Source organism: Aegilops tauschii, chromosome 3 (genome assembly GCF_002575655.3).
Source record: "Aegilops tauschii subsp. strangulata cultivar AL8/78 chromosome 3, Aet v6.0, whole genome shotgun sequence".
Lineage (NCBI taxonomy): Eukaryota > Viridiplantae > Streptophyta > Magnoliopsida > Poales > Poaceae > Aegilops > Aegilops tauschii.
The window spans coordinates 467637322-467660300 of NC_053037.3; positions in this window are offsets into that span (position 1 = coordinate 467637322).

Below are 22979 nucleotides of genomic sequence, written 5' to 3' on the forward strand. Positions count from 1 at the left end.
CCCTGGTCACATGGTTCAGGTGACCCTTCCTGTGGTTGTTGTTGGGATTAAAATTGTTGCGCTTGGGGGCTGGATTGTTTCCACCATTGTTTGGTTTGGGGGCCGAGTTCCTTGGCTTTGGGCACTGTTTAGCATAGTGCCCTTCTTGACCACAAGCATAGCAGGTGACCCCTGGACGGTACGTGTACTCCTTGTCCCTGGCATGAAACTGTCCGACGGGCCTTGGATCAGTAGTCGTGGATTTCCTTGCTTCTGTTCGTGGAACCTCAGCCTTGCTTCGGTTGTTGCGAGCAAGAGTCGTCTTGTCCCTCTTTCGCTTACGGATATCTTCCAGACTACGGCGCTCATTCTCCAAGGCAATGGCTTTGTCCACCAGAGTTTTAAAGTCCAGAAAGGTGTGTACAATCAGTTGGCATCTTAGTGCTGGTGCCAGGCCGTCCAGGAATTTTTCCATCTTCTTATTTTCTGTCATGTGCTCGTCGTAGGCATAACGAGACAGCTGGGTAAATTGACCATCGTATTCTGTCACTGACATGCCTCTCTGCTTCAGGTCATCAAACTCTCTCTTCTTGATTTTTATGATGCTCCTGGGGATGTGTGCCCCACGGAAGCCTTCCTTGAACTCTTCCCAGGTGATGTTGTGTTCACTGGGATGCATGTGTAGGAAGTTTTCCCACCATGCTGCAGCTGCTCCAGTAAGGTAGTGTGGTGCATATAGCACCTTCTCATGATCTGAACACTAAGCAATAATTAGTTTCCTTTGAATGTCACGAAGCCAATCATCGGCTTCCAGCGGCCTATCGGTGTGAGCAAAAGTTGAGGGGCGAGTCTTCTGTAACTCAGATAACTTGGAATGTGGTTGATAGTGTTCGCGGTGGTTTCCCATATTGATGACATGATTCATCATCTCTTGGTGCTGTTGCTGGCTTTGCTCGAAGAGACGGCATACTTGAGACAGGGCTGCTTCGCTGTCTTGTTGACTGGACTGACCCTGAGTGAAATTGTTGCTAGTATGTGTCCCATAAACCTCTTCTGGCTGATTGGGCATGGAGCGAGTCCACGGACGAGACATTTTTCCAGTCTGGGGTATTATTTTGCAAAACCCATGAGAAAAACTGTGTAGCACAAGGAAAACTTTGCAAAGGCAACAATTTAAAAGACCTCAAGGTTTTCAAGGAAAACATAAGCGGTTTTGCATGGAGAAAAGACTGCTTAACACAAATCTTACACGCGAAATACAAACACATGATACAGCACTCAGGATGTGCGTACACATTCCTGACATGTCATTTAGGCTAGCGTACTACTCCGGAAGGCAGCAAACACACCAATACAAACTAGCGCATAGAAAAAAAAACAATAACACAACATACAAGCAGACGTAACGCGCGGCTACTCGGCGCTCTCAGTCGGAGATGGTGTAGATCTCCTTCCCTTTGCCAAGACTCAGCGGTCCAGGAGAATCAACCTCCACCTCCTCTCTGGCTGGCTCCTGGCGCGTAACGCTGCGCTGCGGTGACGGTGCGGGAGCGACGGGTGGCAGAGGGGGTGCGGCGGGTGGTGCGGCTCTGACTGGAGTAGGAGCGATGACTCGGTCGAACTCCTCAGTGGTAGGCAGACGGCGAGCAGTGGCCAAAACGGCCGGTGCATAAGAGGCTGAAGACGAGACGAAGGTCAGAGGCGGTGCCGTGTGGAGAAGCTCCTTCCTGCTGGCAGGACCGCCCCGGACTAAGTCCATGCGGGCAGCCACAAGATCGTCTATGAGATTGTCGAAAGACTCCTCCAAAGCCTTGAGATACTCCACAACCATCTCGATGGCTTCATCTCGCTCTCCCCGATGGCAGGCGAATGCATAGTGACTGGTGTATGGCACATGGCATGGGAGGTAGCGGTAGCGACGAGTCTTCATCGTAGGAAGGATGTCCCGAAGACGAGCTATCGCCTCACGGGCAGCCATCTGCATGGCATGCCTCTCCGTAGGCATGGCCCTTCCCACAAAACAGAAGTGGCGAGCTGCAGAACGTCCTCCCTTGAATTGCACCACAGCTTGGTGCATAGACACGTCGTCGCTGAGCTTGTGCTGATAGAGCGTAAACTCCGGGCGAGCTGCTGGCCCGATCGCGAGCTTGGTGATGGAGACGAGGAGCTTGACAAACCCCTCGGGCACGTTCGTGAACACTCGATTCTCACAGCTGCTGCCAGCCATCTACAAAAGTAGGCAAAAATTCTGAGTAGTCATGTCATAAATTTATGATGACCAACAGAAAATAGCTACAATTGCAAAATGCTGAAAAAGCACAAAAGACGCTAATAACCGATTAGCGATCGCACCTAGTGGCTTCCTACAGTCAGCCTGGCTCTGATACCAAGCTTGTCACGACCGGTTTTTCAATAATATAATTATTGAGAGACCAATCCCCTTTACGGACCAGTAAGGAAGAATTCCTTCTCACTGGTAGACAATATCATGGTCACAGAAGAAAAATACCAGGAGTACTGAATATAATACAAAGTTGAGCGGAAACTGCCCAACAATTTATTACATGCACGCCGATAAAACAAGACGGCGGATAGGGTGGCATAACTACTAACTCACGATAATAACGGTGGTGGAAATATCACCGCGAAGCAAGTGATATGACTCCTGAAGACTACAGCTCTTCGAGCGTCGGAGTGAGGCTCGACGAGACTTATTGCGGGTGGCGGAAGCGTATATAATACAAGTGACCAATATCCGGGATCGCGCAGGACTGACTGGGACTCCCCTAGGCGTCGGACGCGCTATCAAACTCTTCATCCAAGAGATCGCCTTCGTCAACATCTGGTCAAATCAACAAGCCAGGTGAGTACTATGAAAGTACTCGCAAGACAGTTCGGACATAAGATATAACAAATGTAAACATGAAGCATATGAACAAGTTAACCAGTGCGTTCAGACATAGAGATAATAAATACTGGGTGCCAAGCGAGGGTCTGAATGACTCCTCGAGCGGAAACTGCAGAATAGTAGTACTGGTGCCAAATGAGTGTCTGAATGACTCCTCGAGAGGAAAATGCAAGAATAATAATACTTGTGCCAAACGAGGGTCTGAATGACTCCTCGAGAGGAAACTGTAGAATAATAATACTGGTGCCAAACGAGTGTCTGAATGACTCCTCGAGAGGAAACTGCAAGAATAATAATAATGCCACAGTCGGACGTCTGAGCGACATCACATAAAGGGCTTATAACAGAAAATAAAAGACGAACATGCCACAGTCGGACGTCTGAGCGACATCACATAAAGGGCTTATATTGTAGCTCAAAAATTCATTAGCTCGAGAGTATAAATTATCACAAGTACGAGACAAATACAAGGTTAGTCCATCCACAGTAATAATAATTAAAACGGGTTCACCACCAGAGCTTGTTCACCGGGGGACAAGTTTTCCACGCGGATAGATATGGATATACTGATTTCACTATACTGATTTCACTACTTGATCATGGATACGATGACTTGGAAGGATTTGACTCTGCAGAGTTTGTACTTAACCACAGCCAACGGATTTCAGTAGTCACAGGGACTAGTTCCGTTTACGGTGTTTTGGAAGAAACACGTCTAACCAGTACACACCCATTCAACATTCCGAAGCCAGGGATCACCCTCGGCAACGTTCAAGAAAAACCTTGAGATGGGGAGGCTACAACCTCGCGTAGCATGGGATCAAAATTTCTATACGCGCGCTCTAAGGGGGTGCCCCCCCTCTCGGTCCCAACCGGAAACACCCATGCCCCCTGACCGGATGACTGGCTTTAATCCTGGGCCAAGGTACCATCATCCCGGCCCCTCTGTTTGGTGTGTACACGGAAAGAGGTTACCAACTTACTAAACCGCATCTTGGCAAAGAAACACGTGGTAGCACGGAAAGGGGAAAAGAACGATAACGTGACTCCGTCCACGTTAACGTCGGAAGTTGTCGGATGACGCAAGCCTGGTATGCTACAACAGTACCACCTTGCTTCCCTTCAATTCACCACATGATTAGGCCATCTCTCATCAGAGATCATCGCAACTTTGGAACATGCGGGTGGTTGCCTCACAAGCAACGGGGAACTCACCGATACTCATATGCCACGCACAAACTTTCACGCAAACATGCAAAACACCTGTCATATCAAAGGTTCAAACATGCTTGCCTGGTTCGTAGAAGTCGGAGTCTAGCTCGGCGAAGTTCGCGGCTCCGTCACCTCTTCCGGAACCTACGGCAATAACGAAAACGGGCACTAACGTGAAAACCAACGCGTGCACAGAAACTTCTCCAAATTTTTTTTTCAAATAAATCTCATAAAAAACTAGACAAAATTTGAAGACTGTCAGAAAAAGAATCACTCAAAAATCCCCTTTTATTAAAAAGTTATAAAGGTTTCTGTCCAAGGACCTATCTATAATGAAACAGAAAAGTTCCAGGGTTTTAACTGAGAAAACAGAAAACGGTTCGAATGGAAATGCGCAAGCTCAAGAGGGAAAGCGTATTTGCCCAAAGGCGCCAAGAAAAAACGGTTCGCGAGTGGAAACAGAAGAGAGGCTGACAGGGGGGTCCACATGTCAGGTTTAAAAAGCTCGCCGGCGCCCGAAGACTGCGGTGGACGCCGGCGTCGAACCACGGCGAGTTAGGAGGATCGGAGGGTACCAAGAGCTTCAGCGTGTCCTTCCGCGTCGGTGGGTGGTGGACTCGACCAACGGGGAGCACCACGTCGACGGCGACACTTTCTCCGGCGGACGGCGGCTCGGGTGGTGGTGGAGAACTCCGGTGAAGGGCTGCAAACTTCGAATTGAAGCGCGGGTCAGAAGGAGGGATGCATAGTGAAGCTACTGGCAAGAGATGGGAGGCAGAGGCGCACGCACGGGAGTGAATCGAGCTGGATCCCGTGGCGGGTCGCGGCGGCCGGAGTCGAGGAAGGAGACCTCCTCGGGGCTCTTCCAGTGGCTAGGCGTGCTCTAGGTGGAGTGCAGGGATGGTGTGGGTTCGAGTTGAAGCTCGGGGCCTCTATTTATAGGCGGATCGACGGGGTGGCCGTGAACGGAGAATCTCCGGCAAGCAATTACAGCGATGCAGTGGATTGGCAGGAGGTTTGAGTGGCCAGGCAGCATCAGTGGAGGTTACTGGTGTCGTTCCTCCGCTAATCCCGGCTGGTCTTGGCGTAACGCCGCCGGTCCACGGTGGGGTGGCCGCACGGGCACGTCGGCGGCAGAGAGCGCGCTCCGCGCCCTGCGGTTCACGACGAAGATGGCAGCGCGTTCTGGGGAGTGGAAGGCCACGCGGCGAGCTCCGGTGGCTTGGGCGGCGCTGGGTGGCGCCGTCGGCGCTGCGCCTCTCTCTGGCGGCCGCAAAGCCGCCGCTGGCGTCGGTCACGGGGCGGCGCACCTTCTGCTGCTCGTCGCCGACGTCCGCAAGGTGCCAGACGCTCGTGCGGTGCAGGAACAAGGGGGAGGGGACGGGGAGCAAGGCGACATCGGGGCGCTGTCGAGATCGACGCTCTGCAGGTGTTCGACAGAATGATTTGGCAATGAGAAAAAAAAATTCTGGAGCTGGTACTTGGTGAGGTGACCACTCAATGCACCCAGAGGCTGCCTGATTTTATTTGGAATTTTTGGAGGAAGATTTGAATGAATTTCACCAAATTTGACAAATCTGGTCCAAACTTGCAGCAAGTGTAGTCTGAAAAATTTGAACTGAAGACCAGTGGATCTTCATGGATCTTGGTTGAGGGTTCAAAGGACTAGGGAGGGGAATTGGTTTGGGGGCAAAAATCCAAACAGAAAGTGGAGTTCCTTTGTAAATCACCAATGGCTAGAATAGAAGACAGAAATTTGTTTGAATATGTTTTGAATGGAAAGAATTATATGGAGAGGTACAACTTGCTGGAGTTGATGCAAAACATGATCTAAAGATGAGGGAAGGTTTAGGAGAGTGGATTTGCACTAAGGCCATGGCAAGAAAGAAATGTTGAAAGTGGCAAAGGATTATTCAAAAGCCATGGTGCATTTTCAAGGAGATTTTCAAAAGCCATTTTTCTCAAGTGAAAAGCATTTTGTCTTGAGTTCAAATAAAAAGGCAAGGACCTCCAAGACCAAAAGCAAGTCTTGGGTGAGTCCAAATAAAACTCTTGTCATGAGAAAAATATTTGAAAGGGAGAGTTCTTTTGAAGAAAAATTTTAAATCACCTCCCTCAAGTCAAATAAAATCTTTTGAAAAATCCAAATAAAAATTTGGGTGTCACACGTAGCCTGCAGTGCAATCGCTCGGGTTCAGTTAGAGCCCAACGCCTCGCACACACGCGCGTATGTACGAGAGAAACGCGCATCGCTCGGCTCCCGACCACCCACCGTAACCGGGAACTCCCCGATATTTTCCTCGCCCTCGCTTCTACCACGGGTTTTTCCATCATGAACGGCCCAAGGAATGTCATGCTGCTGCGTCTCCGGCCCGCCCAGGACGAAAAGCCCATTTTATGTCATGATTTTTTGTCATAGAAGTAGGACCCCACCACATCTATGATGATACCGGGTTTTGTCACAATTATCGTCATAGAAGTGTCATAAGTATGACAAAAAAATTCGTTCGGCCCAAAATGTCACGGATGTGTCTTTTTTTGTAGTGTTGGGGGCAGTCTTGGGCTTTGATGGAGCAGACCCTGACTTGATGGCATCCCCCATCAACTTCTATGTCTTGGGTGCTGGTGCAGCATCTTCTTCATCCTCTTCCTCATCCTCATCTGGATCTCTCATCATAGAGGATCTGCCAATCACCTTGGCCATGGTCTTCTTGACCCTTTCCTTTCTCTTCTTTCCCTCACCAGCCTCCTTTGGTTCAAGAGTGAACTCAATGGTTTCCTGTGTTGAGGCTCTGGCTTTGGACATTGGCACTCTCTTGGCAGGAGCTTTCTTGTGCAACCCAGGCTTGGTTGCAGCAGCAGCAGCATATTCCTTTTTCAGCACTTTCTTCTTGGAGGTGACTTCCTCCTCAATGACAAAATCCTCATCTTCAGAATCTGAATTTCTTTTCCTCCTCTTCCTAGTAGCAGCCTTAGGCAGCTTGCTTGGGGTGCTTCTGCTACCCTCATCATAACTGTCCGAGGGACTAGTGCCCTCACTGAGATTATGCTGCTCTTCTGACTTGTTCTGACTGTCACTCTGATCTGACATAGCTGACCCTGACAGCTGACCCTGTGAATGATATAGTTGAGACAGAGTGGATGAGCATCACAAAGTGCAGAGATTTTGCAAAACAAATGAGTCAAAAACTTAGTTTTAGTTTTCTACAGAAAGCATTTCGGAGCTACCGATTTGTTAAACTTGGTGACACCGAAGCAATATTAGACTCTAAACTAGTGAAATCGGTCAGACCGAGACATAATTCGGTGACTTCGAGATTGCTAGGGTTTCACTGAGAATCGAACTCGGTCCCACCGATTTGTAAGTTTCGGTCAGACCGAAAATCACAAGTGCAATGGCCTAGGCCAAATCGGTGAGACCGAATTCTACAACTCGGTCGGTCCGAGATGAATTCAGCAGAAACCTAACTCTAAGTTTTTGGATCAACCCTAATCTAAAGGAAGTTTTTGCTGGATAGAATAATCTCAAACGTGGCAAGAATCATGGCATTGTCTCCGTGCTAAGAATCGGAGTGAGAAAGCACAAAGGGTTCGAGTTCATACCCTAACTCGGTGGTGAACTCAGTACGGCGACAACGGCGGTGAAGATTCCGTTGACGGCGGCGGAGACCAGCGGCAGGGGGTCGCTGGCGACGGAGGAGACGATCCGGAGACCTCGAGTCGGCAGAGCTGGATAGGCGCGGGCGAAGGGTTTCGAAGAAATTTCCAAAATTCGACCTGTGTGTTTATATATCCAGACCCTGTCGGTGTGACCGAGTGGAACGGCTCGGCGGAACCGAGATGTAGAATCGCAAGCGGTTACTGCAACTCGGTGTGACCGAATTGTTCAAATCGGTTGCACCAAGATTGAAACCTAGATCAACTCAATGAACTCGGTATGACCGAAAGGAATGAATCGGTCAGACCGAAATACACTAAGAGGTTTTGGAAGTTTAGGTCTATGACGAATCGGTGGCTCCGAGTGCTCCTCACCCAAAGGGTTTGAATCTGACTTGATCAAACTTTGTGATGTAGCATGAATAGAGTTTGAGACGAGAAAAACATAGATAGCTAGAGGAAGTTCTTAGGCATTCTTGTCCATCCATTTGGCAAAAGAAAAGACCAAACAATCAAAGCAACAAATGGATGTCCTCGAATGAGAAAGATATGCACTCAACATGCTGACACAATAAGATGGCAAATGAAATATGTGGCAAAGCATGCACAAACACTCTAGTATCTATCAAGCAATTGGCGATGACTAGGTCATCTATATATAAGTATATTGACTGAGGAGTCAAATGAGAACATTTGATCGTAGGTCATACTCATCATTTAAGCACAAGTGGGGTTACCACTTTTACATAAAGCATTGCTGTGTTCACATCATTAGAGTTGCTTCAACTCAATTCTTAGAGTAAAGCTCCCCCTAGATGTGATATCCCCCCTAAGAGGGATGAACTAACCTTGGGTTTTGTCAATGATGACTTCATGTAGGTGTTGAAGATGTAGATGCTCAAAGTTGATGTAGATCATTTGGAGCAATCCATTGGAGTGAGTTGCACTTTCGATACCTACATGGGTTAGTCCCACAAGGAACATACAAGGATATCCATAGACATACAGTGAAGTACACACAAGATGATGTCCATGAAGGCATTAGGTTACCTTGTCCCTTTACTTACCAACAAGAGGGTTTTTGACTCCTTGAACTAGTGCAAGATGTGGAAGTTGATTGCATTGTCCTTGCCAATATGAATATGAGTGAAGTGTGTTGGCAGAGTCGCCCTCAAGAACTCTCTAGTTCTTCTTCTTCGGGATCCACATCATCTTGATGGGAATTCTTGGAGTTGTAGTCGTACTTGATGAAGTAGAACTTGATGTAGTCTTGGGAACCCACTTGACCAAGGCCTTAGGAGCTTCTTCAAATGCATCAATCTCCTCTTGAAGCTTGTCCTTTCCTTTTAGCTTGTGGTCTTGTGGTGGAAGATCATGTTGAGCTTGTGTCCCCTTGAAGGAAGTAGGATCAAACTTCTGTTGTTGAGGAACAAACTTCGTCTTGGGGTATTAATCTTCTTCTCACTCAACTCCATTGGCATTGAACTTTCGTTCAAAACCAACACCTTGATTCTTCCGGTGCTTTCCTTGCTTGCGTACAATTTCCTTAAATTGCTTACTTCCAGCAAGGCTCTTGTAAACACCTTTCTCTATAATTCCCTTCAATAAGCTATTTTCTTGCTCAAGTGTAACTTGGCTAAGAGAATCATTAGTGGAATCAAGAGAACTATTGGTTGGATTTAGCATGATTATTGTTACTACTAGAAGAAGAATCTTTCTTACTCTTGTTGCTAGATTTTACTTGTGGCATGTAAGTAGACAAGAGCAAACGCTTGGAAATGTAAGAAGAACTTTTCTTACGAAGATCATCATTGATTGCTTTTAAGAACCCATGCTCTTGCTCTGGATTGAGATTTTTCAAAGCGTAGCTTCTCATGAGTCTTTAAAAGCTCTTCATGATCTCCTATGGTAGTTTCATGAGCTAACTTAAGAGTGTTTAGTTCTTTAGTTAGACGCTCAATCTCCTTATCATCGTCATTCATTTTATCTTGATTAGCATGATTAATAGCAAGTTCATCATAGTTTTGATCACTAGAGTTGTCAACAAGTAAATCATCATCACCTAGCAAATCATCTTCATCACTATTGAAATCAGCATACTCGGGGTGTGATACCTTTGGGCCTTTAGCCATGAAGCATCTTCCAATTCCTTCATTTGGTGAGTCAAATATGTCATAGGAGTTGGTTGACACAAGTGCTAGACTGGCAACACCTTCATCTTGAGTATATTCGGAGTCGGAGTGATAACTTCTCTCGGAGTGATTGTCGGAGTCGGAACCGGATACCCATTCACCAACATGATCTTGATATCTTTGTTTTGTATAGCTCCTTGATGGCTTGTCCTTCCTTTCCGAATCCTTGCTTCTGCGAGAGGTTCTTCATTCATAACGATCATCTCTACTCCTTCTCTCTCTTGGAGGTGATTCTTCTCTTTTGCTTCTCCTTTTAGGTGAGTCTTCTCTTCTTTTGTAGGGAGCCGTACACTCATTGGAGTAGTGTCCGGGTCTTCCACAATTCTAGCAATTACATTCACGACTAGAAGATCTTTTGTCATTGTAGGACCTTGACTTGGAACTTCTTTCTTTGCTTCTACTCTTGTAGAACTTGTTGAAGTTCTTCACCATTAGGCTCAATTCTTCATTGAAGACTTGTTTCTCACTTGATGATGTAGGAGCATCACATGAAGCTTTGTAAGCACCACTATACTTGTTGTGAAGCTCTTCTTTATCCTTGAGTGACATCTCATGAGCAACAATTCTACCAATGACTTCTGTTGGTTTGAGATCTTTGTAATTGGGCATCATTTGGATCAATGTGCACACGGTATCATATTTTCCATCCAAGGCTCTTAGGATCTTCTTGATGATGAATCTATCGGTCATCTCTTCACTTCCTAAGCCGGCAAACTCGTTTGTGATGAGAGCAAGCCTAGAGTACATTTCAGCGACACCTTCACCATCCTTCATTTTAAACTTGTCAAGTTGACTTTGAAGCACATCCAATTTGGATTCCTTGACGGAGTCGGTACCTTCATGCATATCAATCATAGTATCCCAAATTTCCTTTGCATTCTCAAGACGGCTGATTTTGTTGAATTCTTCGGGGCACAATCAAATGAAGAGGATATCGCAAGCTTGAGCATTGTATTGCAACATCTTCAATTCTTCAGCGGTAGCTTCACGATTTGGTTCCCTTCCACCGAAGAATTCACCTTGCAAACCAGTACACACAATAGCCCAAACGGCAGGGTTCTGTCCAAGAATATGCATTTTCATCTTATGCTTCCAACTAGCAAAATTAGTACCATCAAGTAAGGACCTCTACGGTGGTAATTTCCCTCGCTAGACGCCATACTCTCCTAGGTTGTGAAACTAAGGCTATGATCACCAAAGCTATGGAAATGAAGGAAAATGGAGACCAAAGCTCTGATACCACTTGTAGGATCGAAAGTATGTCTAGAGGGGGGTGATTAGACTACTTGACCAAATAAAAATCTAGCCTTTTCCCAATTTTATGTCTTGGCAGATTTTAGCAACTTAAAACAAGTCAAGCAATCAACCTACACATGCAATTCTAAGAGTATAGCAGCGGAATGTGAATCATTGCATATGAAGGTAAAAGGGAGGAGTTTGGAGGGAGCAAACGCAATGTAGACACGGAGGTTTTTCACGTGGTTCCGATAGGTGGTGCTATCGTACATCCACGTTGATGGAGACTTCAACCCACGAAGGGTAACGGTTGCGCAAGTCCACGGAGGGCTCCACCCACGAAGGGTCCACGAAGAAGCAACCGTGTCTATCCCACCATGGCCATCGCCCACGAAGGGCTTGCCTCACTTGGGTAGATCTTCACGAAGTAGGTGATCTCCTTGCCCTTACAAACTCCTTGGTTCAACTCCACAATCTTGACGGAGGCTCCCAAGTGACACTTAACCAATCTAGGAGACGCCACTCTCCAAAAGGTAATAGATGGTGTGTTGATGATGAACTCCTTGCTCTTGTGCTTCAAATGATAGTCTCCCCAACACTCAACTCTCTCTCATAGATTTGGATATGGTGGAAAGATGATTTGAGTGGAAAGCAACTTGGGGAAGGCAAGAGATCAAGATTCTTGTGGTTGGATTGGAATGTCTTGGTCTCAACACATGAGTAGGTGGTTCTCTCTCAGAAAATGAGTAGTGGAAGTGTAAGCATGTTCTGATGGCTCTCTCCTGAATGGAGAAGGGGGTGGAGGGGTATTTATAGCCTCCACACAAAATCTAACCGTTACACACAATTTACCAAACTCGGTGGGACCGAATAGTGAAACTCGGTGAGACCGACCTGGTTCAAAATGTGAATGTTAGGCTTTTCAGTGGGACCGACATGATCAACTCGGTGGGACCGATGCGCTAGGGTTAGGGCGAAACCTCATCTTAGTGAGACCATTTACATGAACTCGGTGAGACCGATTTCAGTAATAAGCAAATAGAGACTTGGTCAGGCAAACTCGATGGGACCGATCACTCATTTCGGTTAGACCAAAACGTTACAAAAAGGAAACAGAGAGTTTGCATTGCCAACTCGGTGGGACCGATTGCTCATCTCGGTTAGACCGAAATGTTGCAAAGGGAAACAAAGAGTTTGCAATCCCATCTCGGTGAGATCGAGATCCCTACCGGTGAGACCAAACTGATTAGGGTTTCTGGCATTGGCTATGTCAAGTGAACTCGGTGGCGTGGATAGATCAAATCAATGGGGCCGAGTTTGACTTTAGGTTTAGGACATATGTTGAAATGAGAAAGTGGTTGAGGGCTTTTGGAGCATATCACTAAGCATTTTGAGCAAGCAAGCCATTAAGCAACACCTCATCCCCTTTTAATAGTATTGGCTTTTCCTATGGACTCAATGTGATCTTGGATCACTAAAATGAAAACGTAGAGTCTTAGGCTTTTGCCAATATGTGTCCTTAGCATTTTGAGGGGTCCACATCTCTAGTCCATGCCATATTAATCATTGAACTTTCTGAAACATTAAGCTTGAATGGATATTAGTTCAATGAGCTATATGTTGTTATGAATTACCAAAACCACCCGGGGATTAGTTGCACTTTCAGGTGTCTATTTGTGCAAACGGAAGCACAAACCTCAATTTTAGTGGAACCTGTTGTTAGCTGACCTCACGGTACTCCGGGATTCCTACATTCGTAACTAGGTAGAATGACTAACGCAAGATGAAATAAGCTTATTCGTATGCTGACTTGCTGTTTGCAGTGTGGAATGAGCCTGTCATGTGTGGAGGAGCAAACAAGCACTGTAGCCGTGCCATCAACGCAAGATAAAAGGGACTGAGTCATTGATGGCCTGGCCGGCGAGTAGGGGTCGTGCAAACAGCGGTGCATTATTTTAGTGGAGCTGCGCAAAAAAGATATTGGGATTAGTCGGAAAAAATTTCTACAGCCACAAGGAAGGAACTGCGCTCATCGATTGGATAGAATTTCCTCTGTGCAATCATAGGAGATCCCAAGGTGGAAATCAACTAACCACCTATAAAGTTATGCATAATCTTCCTCACGCAGGTCAGTATCCCCTTTGTCCATATGATCGTGTTTTGTCATGCCGAGCTATTGGTATGTGCTACTGTTTTGCGACACTGTTTAAGTACAGTGCTTTCCTATCTTTTCACATTCAGGACAATGAAGACGATTTTAGTGGAACTGCACAAAATGGCCTGATGTTGAGTGATCTCTATTGCCTCCTCTGTTTGCTGCAACGTGTCAGCGTGAATTGCAAGATGAGCCATCAAGCTAGCTGTGGTGTTGCCAACATGCTCAATGTGCACGCAACATTGAGCAGAAAGAAGCATGCCCATGAAATTAATGCGTGCTAGGGAGGCCCATATTTCTTAAAGAGGGGGCGATCCCAGAAAAACCCTCCTTCCTCCTCGCTTCCACTTATACTGCAGCTCGCTGGACTCTAGCACTTCCGTCGCCCCCAATTCCCCCCGCTCCCCATCTTCCTCACTCGTACAAAAAAAACCCGCTCACCTTCTTCCTCACCCGTACAGAAAATGCATGCTCCTCTTCTTCCACTCCTACAGAAAACCCCAGCCCTCCTTCTTCCCCACTCGCACTGCCACTAGGCTCGTCTCTAGCTACTCTGCTCAAACCCGTGAGCTCGATGTGACACCCACAAGGAAAATGGAGTCGGCTGGCCCCAGCGCCAAGAAAATGAGGCTTCCGCTAGCGGCAACGCCGGTTGTAGATCCCGCACCCGGCAGCGCGGGGAGAAGCTTCGAACCCCCCCCCCCCACACACACACACGGATCTGAGGAACCCGTAGAATCTCCGATGGACCGCATCAACGATCTCCCGGATGACATCCTTGGGGAGATCATCTCGCTTCTCCCAACCAAGGATTGCTGCCGCACACAAGTCCTCTCAACTCGGTGGCGCCCTCTATGGCGCACCACGCCCCTCAATCTCGGTTGTCGTCAAATATTTGTCCTTCCTGAATTTGATATCCTCAGAGCCAACATCTCCTCTCACCAGCAGGGCCCCGTTCAATTCCTCTGCATCCCGACACACTACCTGCTGTCCATACCCCGCACGGTGGACGCTTGGCTGACATCCCCTGAATTCGAAAAACTCCAGCAGTTTGAGTTCTACCATTACCACGAAAGTTTCATACCACGAACACACCAAGAATTTGTGCCCACACCACCGTTGTCCATATCGTGGTTTTCCTCCTCTCTCCACACCGCCACCTTCGCCCGGTGCCATCTACCAGACGTTTTGGTACAAATGCTTTGACTCCCACTGCTAAAAAAACTTTCGCTTGTGGTGGTTTATCTGTCGGAGGCCTCACTGCACAGCATCATCCACTCCAGTTGCCCTGCCCTGGAGCGCTTGCTGATTGTTTTGGGAATAGAAATCCCTATCAGTTGTCTCCAAATAAAGTTGCCTCACCTTAAAAGCATTGGAATTTGTTTTGAAGGACATCAGCTCATCATTGAAGATGCCCCTTCACTTTAAAGGTTGCTCCTTAATGATTGTTATAAACCTTCGCAAATAATTGTCGTCTCTGCGCCCAAACTGGAGACCTTGGGTGTAATTAGTGATCTGTTTAATGATCACATGAAGTTGGTCTTTGGCTCCTCACTTTTTCAGGTACCATATATTATCATCTACACATTTGTAATCATAAGCTGCATTTTTCATTTGTGCGCATAAGTTTTATATCATCTTGGAGTACACTTTGGGTACTAATATTATGTTATATGCTCAATGAAGAGTTCATCCATGGATAGCCTATCAATGCTGCTGGATTCTGTCAAGATCTTATATATCGGAATGTTTAGTTTTGATCTGAACATAATTATTGGCTTGCTGCGATGATTTAGATCTCTGGAGAATTCATATATAAAGGTGATGATTTCATGCACATTGAAAGCCCGTATATATTGTACTAGAATTAACCGTTCAGCTGTCGCTCTTTCGACATACTCTTTTTCAGACCTTAACTATTTAAAATCTTCATGTCTAATTAGGCACTGCTAACACATGGAGAAAAACGTATAACCAATCGGTGGCGTAATAAGCACCAGGATTTTCTCAGTTGTCATGACATCCGTTTGAGGACAATAACGATGGAAGGATATGCATCCAACCAGGCAAACAAAAGCTTTGTCACATTCTTCCTGTTGAATGCGAGGTTACTATTGTCCATGAGGCTTAAGTTTTACAACAAGAGATTTCTCACGGACGGACACGTTGACAGCAAAAAAAGATTCAGGTGGACAAATGGGCTTCTAAACATGCACGGCTACTATTTACAACAAATTGTAGTCATCCTCCAATAATTTTTTTTGCACAGGATGTTGATTTTATGGATCAGACCGATCCATTTGTTTGTGACTGCGAAAATGAGTGGTTGGGTTAGATGTTATTGCCATGTTCAATCTGGGTTTTGTCTAAATTTGAGGAACAATTAATCCTTGGGCTTTTTGTACTGTTTGTAAGCTTGAGTTACATGTTGTTTCCCTTGTACTCCCCTCCGCCTGCCACTACACTGCCGCATCTTCCATGGCTCCTGTTCATTCCCGTCCGAGGCCTCGCCGTCGTTCTCCGCCCTGGTTCGCTCGCTGTGCCCGCCGCCGTCTGCCGTTGTCAACATGGTCAACAACCGAGAGGAATCAGGAGATGAGTGTATGTGGAGGGGCTGACAGTAGGGACCCACTAGGGTCATTGCATTACGCAAGCAGGCGCCTCGTTATTACAAGCCAAAAAATATACTTCCTCCTAATTGTTTGACAACTAGGTCCCACGCCATTGTCAATGTAGTCAATAAACGAGAAAACTACACAACAAGCGGATAACACCAAGGACCCAGCAGCTCGCCCAGGTGTTTTTTAGTTTTAGAGACGGAGCTCAACTGCGCACTGTGTGGGGGCTGTGGACCGTCTACCCACGCTTGCGCTTTTATTTAAGCACATGAGGAGCCCAATTGATATCGTTTTTCTTTCTGAAAATGGCTAGACCAATTCTTTTTTTTTGGAGAATACCCAACTGAGGCCTACTTACTTTTCTCAGCCCTGCTGGGCTGCAAATCTTTCAAGACGGGGAGGGATGTAAGTAGTAAGAAATGGGCTTCCCCAGAAAATGGGCTATAAGTTGTAAGGAATGGGCTGTAAAATTTTAAACCAAAGCCAACCGACAATTACATTCAAATATCGTTTTTTCTGGATTTCTCTACTCTTATAAAAAGCAGATTTGGTGATGATGGTGTACCTGCCATCCTGCAATATAGGCCATCTGATCTATATCAAACGGATAGGAAGGAAACTATGACAATTTACCCGCACTCCTCTCCACATTTGCAGATAAGGCTTTCCCTCATTCATCCTTTTCTCTCACAAGATAAACTACTCATACAAATGCATCTTGATGTTCCGTGCAATGCACGGGCATCTTGCTAGTCAAGATTTTAAATTTCATTCATTTTTTGTGGAGAATTGTTTTTGAATTTTATTTATATAATATTTTTTTAAATTATTTTTAACGTGACTCGAAATTTCATGATTAAAACAGTTCAAACCCCACCGAAATGTGCAGAATTTCGTTGAATTTTCTAGCAGTGCCCAGAATATGGTCTGTAATGCTAATAAAGTGAATATGGGCTTCAAAATATCTTTAAGAATTAGCAACTGGGTTGTAAATTATTGAAAACAATGGCTAATGGGTTGTATGCTGTTTTCCACAGATTTGGAGGCTGACTTCTGGGCCTACTAGGTTGACGATGACGCTATCCCAAAAAATGTTTTGACGCGTACGCAAGGCTTTGTCAACTTAGTCAACACAGAGCAGTGACTGTTGGATGTCCATCCAACGGCCGTCGTGCTTCTTCAATCTCTGATCTTCCTATTCCAGTCACCCAAACCAGCGCCGGCGGGACTGCCTGCTCCCTCCTCCCGTGGCTGGATGTGCTGCCACTAGGCCATCCCTCTACCCACTTGCACATCCTGTTATTTTCTAGTGACGTCAGCCTCACCCCGTAGCCGACCAGTCAGCGCTCATACTCCCCTCAGCGTGGGCATCCGCTGTTGTGGCTTCGCCGGCTCCAGGTCATTCCCTTCCTGGGCCTCGCCCTTGTCCACCGCGTTTGTGCTCTCAGCACGGCGTGGTCAACATGGTCAACAAACAACAGCCATCGGAAGAGCGATGTAAGTGGAGAGGCTGACAGTAGGGACCCACACAAGCAAGTGCCTCCTTATTACGCGCAAAATAATGATTCCTCCACCTAACAGCTGGGACCCACCAGAAGGGCCTCTGTATTTTGCGAAAAAAACGTTCCTCCCGCTGAAAGCTCAGACCCACCAGCTATATCTTCACATGCAAGGAAGTGCCTCCTTATTACGCACAAAAAATGAATACTCCCCCTGCTAGCTGGGACCCACCATAGTGGGAGGCTGACTTGTGGGCCTACTAAGTTGACGCGGATGGAGGGCTTTGTCAACTTAGTCAATATGAACGATTCTAGCTCCAGTGACCGTACGATGTCCATCCAATGGCTGTAGTGCTTCTTCAACCTCTGGTCTTCTTGCTCCAGCCACCCAAACCAGCGCCGGTCGTGCCGCCTGCTCCTGCCTCCCGTGGATAGCTCTGCTGCGGTGCACGCCTCATCACCCCACCCTACTCCAACCTCTGGTCAGGCCATCCCTCTACTCACCCACAACCCCTATTATTCTGCGGCGACGGCAGCCTCACACCGCAGCCGAACCAGTCAACCCTCGTACTCCTCTCCGCATGGGCATCCAATGCCGCGTCTTCCCCGTCTACGTGTCGTCCCCTTCCTAGGCCTCGCTGTCATCCACCGCCTGGGTGCTCTCAACACGGCGTGGCGAATGTGGTCAAGGAACAGACTTCCATCAGAAGAGTACTGTACGTGGAGAGGGTGACAGCTGGCTCCACGACCGCAGCAAGGAAGTGCCTCCTTATTACACGCAAAATAATGATTCCTCCACCTGACAGCAGGGACCCACCGGACGAGCCACCGTTTTTCACAAAAAAAATATCCCCCTGACTGCTGGGACCCACCAGCTACATCTTCGCACGCAAGGAAGTGCGTCCATATTACAGGCAAAAAAAGATTCTCCCCCTGACAGTTGGGACCCACCAGCAATAACTTCGCATGCAAGGAAGTGCCTCCTTATCCTCCCTGACAGTCGGGACCCACCTAGTCGAAGCGTACATAGCATTGTCATTCTGGTCGCGAACGTGTACGTACATACTGGTCGATCGGTCTGTCTATAGGCTGCAGCGATGAACCGTGGCCGAGTAAGGAAGGGCACGTGTCATAGTAGAGGCGCGGATGTAGCATGTCACGCAGTCTCGTCAATATCGTGTACATGTACATACAACCATGGTGCAAGAAAGTAAATACGGCCACGTACGTACATACGGGCGGGGTCTCGAACGCCTACTCTTGCATACGTACGGCCAGGGCTCGTGTACATCGGCAGCCAACCGGCTGGGTCGAAATGGAGAAACTGCATCATCATGTTCATCGGGAGGCAAAGGAATGCGTCGTGTTCATCGGGAGCCAACCGGCTTGGACGGAACAGCCAAAACGAGGCATGGCGTACCGCAAAATGGAGGAAACGGCCTTGTGTTTGACCGCCTACAATCGAAACAGGATCTTGTTCACCGGGAGGGGTCTGGCGTACCGCAAAACGGAGGAAACGGACTTCTCTTCGACCTCCTACGGTCGAAACGGGGTCCTGTTGATCAGGAGGGGTGTGGCGTACCGCAAAACGGAGGAAACGGACTTCTCTTCGACCTCCTACAGTCGAAACGGGGCTCCTGTTCATCGGGAGGGGTGTGGCGTACCACAAAACGGACGGCTACCTCTTGAGCTTGCGTTGGTTTTTCCCTTGAAGAGGAAAGGGTGATGCAGCAAAGTAGCGTAAGTATTTCCCTTAGTTTTGAGAACCAAGGTATCAATCCAGTAGGAGACAACGCAACAAGCCACCGAATACCTGCACAAACAATCACCAACTTGCAACCAACGCGACAAAGGGGTTGTCAATCCCTTCACGGTTATTCTCAAAGTGAGATCTGATAGAGATGGATAAATGGTAAAGTAATATTTTTGGTATTTTTGGTTCATGGAATGGAAAGTAAAGATTGCAAAATAAGGGAATGGCGACAGAAATTGGAAAGTTGACGGAAAACTAATATGATGTAAAATAGACCCAGGGGCCATAAGTTTCACTAGAGACTTCTCTCAAGATAGAAATTATTACGATGGGTGAACAAATTACTACCGAGCAATTGATAGAAAAGCGCAAAGTTATGACGATATCTAAGGCAATGATCATGAATATAGGCATCACATCTGTGTCAAGTAGACCGAAACGATTCTGCATCTACTACTATTACTCCACACATCGACCGCTATCCAGCATGCATCTAGAGTATTAAGTTCATAAAGAATGGAGTAACGCATCAAGCAAGATGACATAATGTAGAGGAATTAACTCAAGCAATATGATGAAAACCCCATCTTTTATCCTCGATGGCAACAATACAATAGGTGCCTTGCTGCCCCTACTGTCACTGGGAAAGGACACCGCAAGGTTGAACCCAAAGCTAAGCACTTCTCCCATTGCAAAAAAAACCAATCTAGTTGGCCAAACCAAATCGATAGTTCTAAGAGACTTGCAAAGATATCAAATCATGCATATAAGAATTCAGAGGAGATTCAAATAATATTCATAGATAAGCTGATCATAAATCCACAATTCATCGGATCTCGGCAAACACACCGCAAAAGAGTATTACATCAAATTGATCTCCAAGAACATCAAGGAGAACTTTGTATTGAGAATCAAAGAGAGAGAAGAAGCCATCTATCTACTAGCTATGGACCCGTAGGTCTGAAGTAAACTACTCACGCTTCATCGGAGAGTCAATGGTGTTGATGTAGAAGCCCTCCATGATCGAACCCCCCTCCGGCAGGATGCCGGAAAAGGCCCCAAGATGGGATCTCACGGGTACAGAAGGTCGCGGAGGTGGAAAAGTGGTTTCATGGCTCCCCTGGATGTTTTTGGGGTATAAGAGTATATATAGGAGGAAGATCTAGGTCAGGGGTCTACGAGGGGCCCACAAGGTCGGGGGGCGCGCCCTACCCCTCTGGGCGCACCCTCCACCCTTGTGGCCGCCTCGTGGCTCTTCTGACTTGCACTCCAAGTCTCCTGGGTGTCTTCTGGTCCAAGAAAAATCATCGCGAAAGTTTTATTCCGTTTGGTATTCCTTTTCTGCGAAACTCTAAAACAAGGAAAAAACAGAAACTGGAACTGGGCTCTAGGTTAATAGGTTAGTCCCAAAAATCATATAAAATAGCATATTAATGCATATAAAACATCAAAAACAGATAATATAATAGCATGGAACAATCAAAAATTATAGATACGTAGGATACATATCAGGGACTCCACGGGCTACTGTTCATCCACCATCTACTGCCTCGCTCCAGCCTCCATGGGCTACTGTTCATCCACCGTCGACCTCCTCCAGCCTCCACATGCGACTGTTCATCCACGGCGTCTCCCTCCTGCCTCCACCAGCTACTGTTCATCCACGGGCTCCTGTTCATCCAGCCTCCACCGCTCCTCCACCGGCTACTGTTCGACCACCCCTTCACGGGCTACTATTCATCCAGCCTTCCACCGGCTACTGTTCAACCAGCCCTCCACCGGCTGTTGTTCATCCAACCCTCCACGTGGTCCTGTTCATCCAGCGGCAACGGCCTCTACTACCACAGGGTCCTGTTCATCCAACCCCCATCGAGAACTGTTCATCCAACCCCCAACAACGCTCACTATTTATCAAGAGGCAGCAAGTTTGACCGGCTTCAGTTAGTAGCAGTAGCGAAGGAATCGCTCGATCGGGTTCAGTTAACACCTAGATTGATCGATCGCTCGGGTTCAGTAACGCGTAGCCTGCAGTGCAATCTCTCGGGTTCAGTAGGCAAACGCCTTGCTCGGGTTCAGTTAGAGCCCAACGCCTCGCACCCACGCGCGTACGTGTATGAGAGAAACGCGCAATCCCTCCGTGCATCGCTTGGCCCCGACCACCCACCGTAACCGGGAACTCCCCGATATTTTCCTCGCCCTCGCTTCTACCATGGTTTTTTTCGTCATGGATGGCCCAAAGAATGTCATGCAACTGCGTCTCCGGCCCGCCCAGGACAAAAAGCCCATTTTTCTGTCATGATTAGAAGTAGGAGCCCACCACATCTATGATGATACCGGGTTTTGTCACAATTATCGTCACAGAAGTGTCATAAGCATGACAAAAAAATTCGTTCGGCCCAAAATGTCACGGATGTGTCTTTTTTTAGTGCTTGTGGCCACCTCATGGCTCTTCTGACTTGCACTCCAAGTCTCCTGGGTGTCTTCTGGTCCAAGAAAAATCATCACGAAGGTTTTATTCCATTTGGACTCCATTTGGTATTCCTTTTCTGCGAAACTCAAAAACAAGGAAAAACAGAAACTGGCACTGGGCTCTAGGTTAATAGGTTAGTCCCAAAAATAATATAAAATAGCATATTAATGCATATAAAACATCCAAAACAGATAATATAATAGCATGGAACAATCAAAAAGTATAGATACGTTGGAGACGTATCAAGCATCCCCAAGCTTAATTCCTGCTTGTCCTCGAGTAGGTAAATAATAAAAACAGAATTTTGATGTGGAATGCTACCTAACATATTTATCCCTGTAATTTTTCTTTATTGTGGCATGAATGTTCAGATCAATAAGATTCAAAACAAAACTTTAATATTGACGTAAAAACAATAATACTTCAAGCATACTAACAAGGCAATTATGTCTTCTCAAAATAACATGGCCAAAGAAAGCTTATCCCTACAAAATCATATAGTCTGGTTATGCTCCATCTTCATCATACATAATATTCAAATCATGCACAACCCCTATGACAAGCCAAGAAATTGTTTCATACTTTTGATGTTCTCAAACTTTTTCAACTTTCACGCAATACATGAGCGTGAGCCGTGGACATAGCACTACAGGTGGAATAGAATATGGTGGTTGTGGAGAAGACAAAAATAAGGAGATAGTCTCGCATCAACTAGGCGTATCAACGGGCTATGGAGATGCCCATCAATAGATATCAATGTGAATGAGTAGGGATTGCCATGCAACGGATGCACTAGAGCTATAAGTTTATGAAAGTTCAAAAAGAAACTAAGTGGGTGTGCATCCAACTCGCTTGCTCACGAAGACCTAGGGCAATTTGAGGAAGCCCATCATTGGAATATACAAGCCAAGTTCTATAATGAAAAATTCCACTAGTATATGAAAGTGAGAACATAGGAGACTCTCTATCATGAAGATCATGGTGCTACTTTGAAGCACAAGTGCGGTAAAAGGATAGTAACATTGCCCCTTCTCTCTTTTCTCTCTTTTTTTATTTTGAGCCTTCTCTCATTTTTTTGGCCTCTTTTTTTCGTCCGGAGTCTCAGCCTGACTTGTGGGGGAATCATAGTCTCCATCATCCTTTCCTCACATGGGACAATGCTCTAATAATGAAGATCATCACACTATTATTTACTTACAACTCAAGAATTACAACTCGATACTTAGAACAAAATATGACTCTATATGAATGCCTCCAGCGGTGTACTGGGATTTGCAATGAATCAAGAGTGACATGTATG